The 10,990-nt window shown below is 40.4% G+C and overlaps 1 non-coding gene and 2 pseudogenes across 2 annotated transcripts in view; 1 reads left to right on the top strand and 2 right to left on the bottom strand.

The window, feature by feature from the left end:
• Window positions 1-261: 261 nt before the first annotated feature.
• On the bottom strand, window positions 262-3,432 carry LOC139911456 (uncharacterized; annotated as a pseudogene).
• Window positions 1,555-1,627, bottom strand: trnak-uuu (transfer RNA lysine (anticodon UUU)). Its single transcript has one exon. It is a non-coding gene; the product is annotated as a tRNA-Lys (tRNA).
• Window positions 3,433-4,515: 1,083 nt separating the features above from the next.
• Window positions 4,516-10,990, top strand: part of LOC139911458 (gamma-secretase-activating protein-like) — a 31,490-nt pseudogene continuing 25,015 nt past the window's right edge. The window contains exons 1-8 of the transcript XR_013504095.1: window positions 4,516-4,597; window positions 5,583-5,653; window positions 7,252-7,308; window positions 7,487-7,556; window positions 8,531-8,608; window positions 8,887-8,973; window positions 9,204-9,296; window positions 9,802-9,979. The product of XR_013504095.1 is annotated as a gamma-secretase-activating protein-like (transcript). The remainder of the gene's footprint in view (window positions 4,598-5,582; window positions 5,654-7,251; window positions 7,309-7,486; window positions 7,557-8,530; window positions 8,609-8,886; window positions 8,974-9,203; window positions 9,297-9,801; window positions 9,980-10,990) is intronic.

The raw sequence follows: 10,990 nt of genomic DNA, 5'->3' as shown, positions 1-10,990 counted from the left end.
GCTGAATATGAGACTAAATTACTTGATAAGATGTTTTTTTTAGTAAGTATCACTAAAGATTATTTCAAATCATTAGAGTTTTTAGAAAGAAAGAAAAACAATTGTACCACACTTATCTGATGCAATAAAATACACAGTTATTTCTTATTTCAGGGTTTATTAGTGGATTTTGTTTAAGGTGTAGTAAACGCCAGTTGAAGGAGAGAGGTTTGCTAAGTTGGAAAGGCACTAGCTAGGAACAGGGCTAAAAGTCTGTGTGGGTCATTCCTCCCACCGGTCCTGCAGGGCATCATGGGACACAGGGTACTGGGCCACACTGGACAGTCCAGGCACCACACAGCAGCTTAGGGCGCTGCGGACGGTCTCCATGTCACGGGCTGGCTCGTCACAGCACTCCACGTTAAAGGTGGTGGTGAAACCGCTGGAGCCCCCGACTACAAACAGCAGGTCATCCACCACCTCCTCTGTGCCAAAGTTGCTGTGGGGGTTGAACATGACGGACACGGAGCGCCAGGTACTCGTAGTCAGGGGGTTGTAGGCCTCTGCACTGCGTAGGCAGCTGGTACCATCACAGCCACCCACCTGGGAGAGGGAAGGTGAAGTTTAGGAGCACTGATTCACAGTCTGTATCTTATATGAGCAGAACCTGTGTTTTTTGTGAAGCTCTTCATGAAGTATCTGTTTGCCTCACCGTATAGATTCATTCTCTGTATGCAATAACACCAAGTCCGCTATGTCTGCTTCTCATGGGGAAAAAATCATAGCCTATTAGCTGGTCTTAGGGATGTAATACTTTGCAGTGAATAGGCACTCGTTGCCATTGAAGCCACCACAAAAGTACACCGAGTGAAAAATAATGCAAGGATAGCAGATGAATGCAAATAGTGACTGAATGCTGAATGGGTGTATGCAGAGTGATATTTACAGTCTACTCTCTTACAGTCTACTGTCTATTTGTCTTGCACTGTCCCCTTGCTCTGCACATGCAGTCCTGTTGTTAAAATAATTCCGGTTGCTTCAGTGATTGGGTACTTATCCTTATTTCACTCAATAACATTGTAGGCATTAGCTGATGCTTTTACCCAGAGCAACCTAAAACAAGTAAACAGTGGTGTCTGAGATATATTGTTTGAATAAAAAATTTTGACCTGTAATTATAGCCCATTAGGAAAATCACTGTAATTTTTCATCTGAGATTCAGGAGAAAGTCACCTGTTTTATAGATGGACACAGCCTGATCCATAGTCCTCTGCCCCTGGTTTCATCGTGGAGGGAGCAATGAGCGAGCAGGTAGGGGATTTGGTTCTGCTCATGGTCTCTTTGACAGGAAACATGGCTTTGGAATATGAGTACGTCGGCTGTTATGGGGGTCAAACTATGGGACAGTTTGTTTATCCACTAGGCCACCCTGTCACCCCCACAATGATGCTGGGACCCCATAGACAGGTGACCATAAAGTACAAAACAACCTACATGTAAAGTGAACATTGATGCGAACTGTACGCCTCCTTGTGGGTAGCTGCAAGGTTGCAAACAGCCACCAAAGCAAAGACTCGCCTCAACAGGGACTTGAACCCTGGACCCTCAGATTAAAAGTCTGATGCTCTACCGACTGAGCTATCCAGGCTCTGCTGAGTGTCTGATCTGTCCTTTCCTCATGCATAAACACAATTAAAGTCCGCTGGTTGGTCTCAGGCTCATAGCACTCAGCAGTGTTGAAGTCCCCCATGGCTTACATACAGCCATTCAGCAGGTCAGCAGCGCTCTCCTCAGCCTTGGTCACACTAATGCAACAGTCAGCTCAGGTATCGCATGTTTCAATCCAGCCTCCAAAAGGATATCAGAAGGACAGCTGAACCTTTAGGCCCAATTTGTAATAACAGAATGGCTCCCTCTGTTTAAACACTGTTTCCCCCACATCTGGATTTGTTTACATAGTGATTTATTGGATTGGAAGAAATTTTCTTCCACTGAAATTAATTGTTTGAGCTTTAGATGCATAGATGGAAAGTGTGTGACAACGCAACATGAGTTTTATAGTTTGAGGCTAAAAGTTTTGTTTGCATTTGAAGGGTCTGTAAACACTAATGTATATTTTGAGCATTGATGAGTTAAGAAAGTTCTCAAAAAACATATTTTATTTCAGTTTATTTGCACATTGATAAACATCACCACGGTTAAATATGATAATAAAAACACAGAAATAAGAAGTACAAATCAATAATTTGTGCAGGAAAGATAAAAAAAAAAGCACCTAAGGGGCTTAGGAAAAACACTGCACCTCAAAACAGAAGGAAGAAAGAAACCAACAAAATGTCAAATCAAGATGGCAAGCATCTGTTAAATTTGTAAGTAAAACTCTTCAAAGACATAATGTAGATATTAACAAAATGTAGATGATCAAATACAGAGGTTCAAGAGATTTGCATTCCATCCCTCAGTTGCTGCACAGAGTTGTGGGCTTTACCGTCCTGAAGCGAGCGGTCGATCCAACGGAGCACGGCCTCAAACATTACATCCTCCTGCCTCATGCTGAGTTTGTCCCTGTTAATGATGCAGGTCAGCTGCTGCAGTGAGAGTTGCAGGAACTCCTCAGAGAGAAGGACCGTCTCCTCAAAGTGCTGCAGGAGGAAGAGGCTCAGGACTGTATACACGTCTGCAAACTGCCAGATGCCGAAGCAGTTCTCCCTGCACAGTTGGCCCTCCAGGTGCTCACAGCGAGCTTGCAGGATGCCCATGATGGAGAACTGGTCTGTAGCTGTCTAAAGCTCCTCCAGAGTCTCTGCTGTCCCCGGCACAGAACTGGTGTAAGCATATTCGATGATGAGAAGCATCATACCTGGAGAAACACCAGGAATACAGCTTTTCTGGGCTGTTCCAGCCTCTTGTGAAGAGGATGTAGCAGCGCTGTCCCTTATGAAAAATAACTAGTGTAATCCTATTTGAAATTTGAGATAAAATACAAATATCACAGCAAAACTTTAAACTGTATATAATAAACCTATATACCCTATCCTATAAAGGGAATACTATAGCGATACAGGGATATAGTGATAAGAGATAAAGTCCCTATAAACTTACTACTGAGTATCACAGACACATTTCCTATATGAATATTACAGTGATTTTTTGTTCTGGGGTGATTGTTTTGATTTAACCTTTTAAGTGTGCAATTAAATACACATAAGCTCTATAAACTTCTACTCACATCACAACAGAGTTACTGTGATTAAATTCTTGGTAATTAACTGATAATATAAAACTCTTAAGATTATGGGCATCCATCTGCCAAGATAACCAACTCACCACAGGTATAAGCTGCAACCGCAGAGCGATGCTCTTGTGGGCATTAAATTTGATACCACTGAATCTTATTATCACATCACAGAGTTTTCCTTCTAGATGGAGCTCATTACAGACTGTGCCCGTCATTCCTCTCCATGTGACAACTATGAAATTGCTTTTTTTTGTTACAATAATAGATGCCATCGTTCTTGATCCAGACAGGCTTCAGCATCTATTTGTAAAGCCGACAAAAACACAACAGTTTCCTAATTGAGACCTCATTCTATACTGAGTAAATAAACAGAGAATACACTGATAATCAAAAAATAAAACCTTTCTGTCCAACTCATTTAAGAGAATAAAAATGGTCTAGATTGGTGTTTGCACAATCCATGAACTGGGACCACTGGTTGGGACCTAATATGGGTGGCAGGCCTGTTTCTAGTGCATCTCCTTATGGCAAAGATACTGGTAGGCTGTTTCAATAAGTTTGGGTCCATGTCTCCCAGGATGAGTTTAAGCTCCCTTGATCTGGGGGAAAATTGTGTAACTTGGAGGCATTCACTTCAATGACTTGTGAGTATGATGCCTCAAAGTTTGGTGAGGAGAGGAATATTGGGGAAATCATTCCTGATGAGTGAGGATATCTAGACTAATAGCCTAGCATTGTCTTTTTTTTTTTTTTTTTTTTTTTTTTACAACAACCATAAAATAATATCTATAGTAGCTCAACTAAAGTATTTCTCTATGATATCAAGTAAACATTTGGGCCCCACATGATTATTCCAACGACATACCTATGCTGTTAGCACAAGGGAGCTGTAGCCTACATCCCATACTGTGAATTGGTACATGTGTATTATAGCAATAATACAGGCTATTGTCCAAAGTTATTCTTATAGGACTTTTTGTTTGTTTTACAAAATCCCCCTATACTTGTACTATACGTACTATGCAGTAGTAAAACTAGTTATTTTGCCCAAGGGTTGAGCTTGGGAAATGAGCAACACACAATAAACTACTCAAGCAGGGTGTGGAATAACAAATGGCTTCTTAAACTCGGTCAAATAGGCAACTTTACTTTAAAATGTAGTTATTTTCTTACTTTCTTTCTTTTCTCTCTTTCTTATTTGATGATGTAATTTCCCTTCCCTGCTCTGCCTCGCTGCCTTAAGGTCAGCTGACCCAGCCATTCAGCGGGGCGGTGAGAGATTCCAACCCGCCGGAGTGATGCTTTCTTCGGCCTATAGCAGCGTTCCTCTCCGCTGTCTGACCCTGGAGAAGGGAGGGGCCAGGAGTGCTGCGGGACAACGTGAGATTTCCGCATGTCAATAAGACTTATACTGAATGCAGAAAGAAGAAGTAGGCTACCTAATGTCTGCATGCTTGGTTGCTTCCCTGCTTTTACTTTCAAACTAAGTCCAAACTAAGTTGACATTTTATGACTCTCCGTCACATGATGCAAAACATGAAATGAAGACATCAGCTGCGAGGCGCTGCTTCTTCCCAGGGGATCACAGTGTATGGAGCCTCTGCGTGAACATTTCAGAAGAAACAGGGAAGTTGTGTTGAAAACTAGCAAGCAGATATAATACCTAACTAAATCAATTTCCTAGAGGAAATATGTGGGTTAGCTGAAAGCAGCTAGGAGTGCTAGCTTCTGCTTTAAAAGTTAAACCGTTGAATTAATTAGAATTTAAAAAGTGTCTACATTTTGACCACCAGGTGTCGCTATTCACTCTCCACTTTCCATCTCTAAAAAAAGAGAATACAAATAAAAGTTAAGTATTTTCAAAAGTGTAGAGTAGCATCACTGCTAGCTTTCAGCTATCCCTCTAAATTTTATTAGAAAAAATAAATCTAAAAGAATACATATAATTTAATATTATATATTTCCAATGTGGGATGTATATTTTTAATTCCAGCAAATGGGCAGCAAACTTGAAACTTGAATATAAAGTCTATGCAGACCTTATAGTCATTGTGCCATTTCATATTTCACAAAGTAATCAGAGTATGCAGCCAACACTGTTGCTAAATTTTAGAAGGATACTGTGCAAATATCAGCAACACTTCATGTAGCTACTATAGGTCAGAAATATACCACATAAGATCCTACAGTAAAACCACAGGAGTTAAAAAACCCCCATTAAATAGGATAAGTTCACCAAACTCACTATTGAGTGCCACAAACACACTATCTTCTCCCTATGGGAACACTGCAGTGATTTTGTTTGGTACACTGTTGGTTACACACATGATAAACCACACAGGTTAATAAAACCCTGTTTCTGCAGAATACTCCGGAGCGGTGGACACCTGCATCCTGAACATGGAGAGAGATGGAGGAATCCTCTACTCCTGGAAGGTCAGTCCAAGGCCACAGACAGTCAGGTGTTTGTTATTGCAGAGTTGGTTCAGTGGCAGCCATGTCAGCTCCACTGTCCTCTATTGCTGTCACTAAGTAACTTGTGACTCAGGTTCAAATGCAGTTATACTCTCAAGTACCAGCTTCTATGTTTAACCCAAGAGTAGCCCGATTGGCTTCAGTTCAATTGAAACGTACATATAAAAACAATGATGTGATGCTGTATTGATCCCCATAGGGAAACTCTCTTTCCGCTCAAACCCTTCAAGTATTCAGCAGTCTCCATACTCAACCTGTTTCCATGCTGTTTAAAAGTAAAGCTGAACAATTAATCGAAAAAAAAAAAAAAATCAAAATCGCAATATGAACTTCTGCAATTTCCAAATGGCAGAGGCTGCAAATAATTGCTTAAGAGAGAGGGGCGTCCAAAATCATTAAATCCTGTTCACTGGCATCTATTTTTTTTAACAAAATCACTTTTCTTTCTTTTAATCAATTTTAAAGTTCTAAAAAATTTCAAACAAGAAAAACTTGTGATGATATGAAACGCAGTTTGAATCGCAATTGCAATATTCTGTCAAATAATCGCAATTAGATTTTTTGTCAGTATCTTTCAGCGCTGGTATTAATCCAGTGCTAGTCTCTTACTTTCCAGCTGGGTTAGGAGGAGTCCTGTTGCAGTCTGTATTTAAACTCTGGCTCACCGCTGTGTGATGTGCTTCATCTCTGTGATGGGATTCAAGCCAGGGGACGGCAATCATTTTATCTCTTCACTATAATTCCCGTTGAACCTGAATGTATATTACATTGTTGAACCCTTTTGTTGTGAACTAATGAATGTGTGCAGCCTGCAAAAGATGTTTTCTTTTCTGCATGCTTGGCTGTGTCTTGGCTTTCAGAGTAGACTGTCTTTTATTTTAATCTTGTGAACCAAAAAGTCACCAAAATCCACAGGATTAAGTGAAACAAGTCTAGTCAGGACAATCAGCAAGGTCAGTCCGGGTAATGAAGAGGTCGAGCATGACATGATGCCCGACTGGTGGCGGACACTGGTGGGAAAATACTTGTAGTCTGGTCTGGACCGATGAGGATTATCCACCTTTGTAGTTTCATGGCTGTTGACACATGACACAACTGGAGCAAACGATCACTTCAGTTCATTTCCCAAGTGATTTATATCCATTTTAGGAAATAAAATCACCTGAAGGTCGTCATTCAGTTGCTGTAAAATATAAAATATACTCAGTAAACTCAATATGTTGAGTCTACTTGCAGCTGTAGCCTGTTTTGTGCTGCACTTGCTGAAGCACAAAACGTTTTTCATCTGTTCTAGACAATAAATAATAAATAAATGCTGTTCTATTCTATTACGTTCTATTCTATTGTTGCACTTTAACTGTACATATAAAATACATATCACTGATCATATAATGTAACTGTACTAAACACTCGTTGCACATATCTGTACATAACTCATTACACATGTACACATCATTACATGTTGACACCTGCACCAAGAGAAATTCCTTGTACATTGTACTTGTCGAATAAAGTTCTGATTCTATTCTATTCTATTCTATTCTATTCTATTCTAATAGGGAGCAACAGGGACCACCAGGATTGGGAAATATGATCCCCAAACCAAACAGAACAAGGTATTTTGTGTGTGTGTGTGTGTGTGTGTTTTAAATATGTCAATAATATGTGGAACACTCCCTCCCTTCTCTCATCTTACTGATTTTGAAACATTGAATAAACGTGTGTGTGTGTGTGTGTGTGTGTGTGTGTGTGTGCAAACACGTGTCTCCATGTGGTGTGTGTTCTCCACTGCAGCTCCTGCATACATTTGACAAGCAGGTGTGTGTCAGCAGCTGTTCCCTGAACAAGGAGGAGACGCTGCTCGGTGAGACTCTGATAATCTACTAATAAGGAATTGCCAGCGACAGTCATTGTTAATATTTCTGACCTAAACTCCAGCAATTAAGTGAGAAATTCAGCCCGACCTGAATGTCAGTCTAGCAGCATGGCTTCAATATTATTAATCTTGGAATGTGGGGACCTGCCAGAATCAGCCAGGGACTCAGTTTGGGTGCTGAATCATAGTTTAAGAAACGCTGATATAACATAAAAAGCATAGTCCCTGTGGAAATGATATGCTAATGAAGTCACATGACACCTTCCTCTCAACCTCTCTGTGTCATATTGTGAATACATTTTCCTGCAGAATTAAAGCATTCTTATACTAGTGAAATGTGTCAAGAACATAACAGAACTAATTTCATTTCACATTTCACAGTGATTATCATGAATTATATGAATTAATTCTATGAATATATGAATTATATTGCTATGGATGTGCTTGATCCATACCCCCCCCCCCCAAAATGGATAAATAGTTGTGTTTTGTTGTGTTTTGGAATGAAAGCCTTCAAATTTAAAATTGGTCTAATTACTTGTGTGTTATCACTATACTTGCGTGTTATCAAATCAGAAGTGGGGCCTCAACTGAGGGATTAGTCCTTTTTAGAATGACTGTTTGATTCATTAATTAAACATGGTTATTAAATTTGGGATGCGATTTTTACATCAACTGCGAAACATGATAATTCAAGCATATTCCTATAGCCTCTTACTGATTGGAGGGATGATTGTCAATGTCAGTTTGATTTAGTTTATCCCAATAAATACCACAATAGTGAATAGATCTTGCTGCAGAATTATAGCATTCTTATACTAGTGAAATGTGTCAAGAACACAACAGAACCAACTTCATTTCACATTTCACATTGATTATCATGATTATTGTTATGGATGTGCTTGATGTTTTACTGTTAGAACCCATGATTGATAACAGCTCCCTCTTGTGGTTTGTTTTAGGAAGTATGTGTGTCTGCTGCAGCCAGCCTCTTAATGACAACCAGGAGCTGAGCTACACCGTGGTTTTAGTTCACAAAGGTGTGTGTGTCTATATATCTACTCTCGGTTTTGACCATTATCATGAGGAGAGACCAGAGCAGGAGCTCATTAGGATGGAAGTGTTTACAAAAAGCATAGGTCTCTCTCTCTCTTTCTCTCTTTCTCTCTCTCGCTCTCTCTCTCTCTCTCTCTCCCTCTCTCTCTCCCTCTCTGCTATTCTCTTTATCTTGACCACATGGTGAGAAATTCCTTGCAGCTCTGGTTGAAGTGGCAATAAAGTTTCAAGGCTTTAATCTTGAATTTCTCTCTTTCTCCAGGCTGCAGTAAGATGTTCACAGTGTCTTTGGACAGCAGCAGGTCGTCCCAGAAAGCCACACAGCTCCATCCTGTCTTCATCCCCATGGGTCTGGAGACACACACACACACACACCCCACACACACGCGTGTTAGCTTCCTCACAAATTCACAAAGTGTGTGAGTGTTTCAACACCACACACACAAACACACAGATACAAATGTGTGTGTGTATCCTCACAGTCAAATACACATCTGACGTACACGCACACACACACACACACACACACACACACACACACACACACACCGACTCTGACAGTGTTATTTTTTTATGTAGGTTACTACATCCTGGTCTACCTGCCTGGTTATTTCCTCCACTGTATCAACACCAGACAGCAGGAGATGCTCTGTCACTCCCTCTTTCTCTCCGGTAAGATGACTTTCTGTTCACAGAGCGCACAACATATTATTATTATTATAAATATTATTATTATTATTATTATTATTATAACACCTCCCTAACATTGAGTTGGACTGTTGTTTTCACAATCCATGTCAAAGCTCTCTTTTCCCCTTCATCTACATCTCCCATTTTTGTGTGACATGGCTTTGAAACATGAAATCAATACATAGCGTGGTCTTAATATGAATCCTAATATCCTAATGTATATGTGTTTGGGTTTCTGTAATTGGTGTTTGAGGTCTTGCACTCTTGTTTTTACAATAAAGCAGATACTACAAAGGATTTCCTTGCACAAGTAGTTTTTCTTTTCTACAAAATTTCTATTAACCTTTTTGGAAATTGAATGCCTGAACAGTGTAGGCATATAAGACCATATATGTATTTGTTTTTGATCATTTCTCTTTCTCTCTAAATGGTTTTCAACCTGTTTGTATGTTTGCTGTGTTTGTGTCTCCGGCTAAATATCCTTCAGGTCTTGATGTGGATTTAGGCCTGCAGTACCAGTCAGCTAGTTTCACAGTGTTGGGCGTAGAGGAAGAGTCTAACACCGTTCTGTTGGACCTGGCCAGTGGGAGGATCTGCACTGCTGAGCTCAGTCCTGCCTATCTGCTGCAGATACTACGAACAGACACGCCTACCTGCACGTCTAGGTGAGTGGAATCATCTTTTACACCACTCAAGTTTGTACAATGAGTACAATGAGTTGCTTACCAAGAAATTAAACTTTGTTTGGTCCAACAAATAAACCATTTGAGAAATTTGGACTGAATTTTGAACAGTCCAGCTGACGTTCCACAAAGACAAAAGTAGTCTTGTCTGTATAAGCATATGTGACCGATGCAAGTGGTCACAGGATTTATCTCTTGCTTTCGCCTCTTTCTCTCATTCCGTCGTCTTTGACATTCAAAACATCTTTACTGAGTCACTTGAGTTCACAAGTCAATATACAGTACCAGCTAGAAGAAACGTTCCATGGCGTCACAAATGAAAACATAACTCATCATCTGGGCGTCATTTAGCGTCACATTTTCAAACAACCTGATGTCATTGTTTTTTTGGTTAGAACATAAAGTCAATAGAAACTCTAGTTGCTATTTGAGCAAAGTCACAAGATCATTAACGTCTCCTCCTTGAGGGAGGGAGAGTGGGAGCGAGGGAGGAAGGGAAGGATAAAGGAGGGATAAATAATAGAGGTCCTGTCTGCTGGCTTCACAAGGGAAAATGAAAGAGAGAATGGAGCCAGTTATACTAAAATGTATGAATTCAAGTCACTGCAAGGCGCTTTGGATGGAAAGCGTCTACTAAATGGCAAAGTTTGTGTACAGTTCCTTGGTTTGAAAGTGAGCGGATGGAGGGAAGAAGAGAGGGAGGGAAGGTAAAATGGGAGAAATGGATGCTGGGGAAATGGAGGGAAGAGAACAAGAAGACAAAGTAAGATAAATCATAGGAAGAGTCAGAGAGAGAGAGAGAGAAAGAGGGGGAGATATTTTGTTTGGACAGGGTGCCGACTATGAGTCAGACTCTGTTAGCAGTACACCTAAATTAAGATGTTCTAGCTGTTGGGATAGATGGTAATAAATCCCTTCTTTAGAGGTTAAATGAGTCACCAGCTTAATTAGTGCAGCTAGGCCTCGGAAACTGACGCCACATGCAACTTCTGT

This window comes from Centroberyx gerrardi, chromosome 24, assembly GCF_048128805.1.
Source record: "Centroberyx gerrardi isolate f3 chromosome 24, fCenGer3.hap1.cur.20231027, whole genome shotgun sequence".
NCBI classification, from domain to species: Eukaryota; Metazoa; Chordata; class Actinopteri; order Beryciformes; family Berycidae; genus Centroberyx; species Centroberyx gerrardi.
Note: the sequence above shows the minus strand (reverse complement) of the source record. Positions and strands in the feature narration are given on the sequence as shown.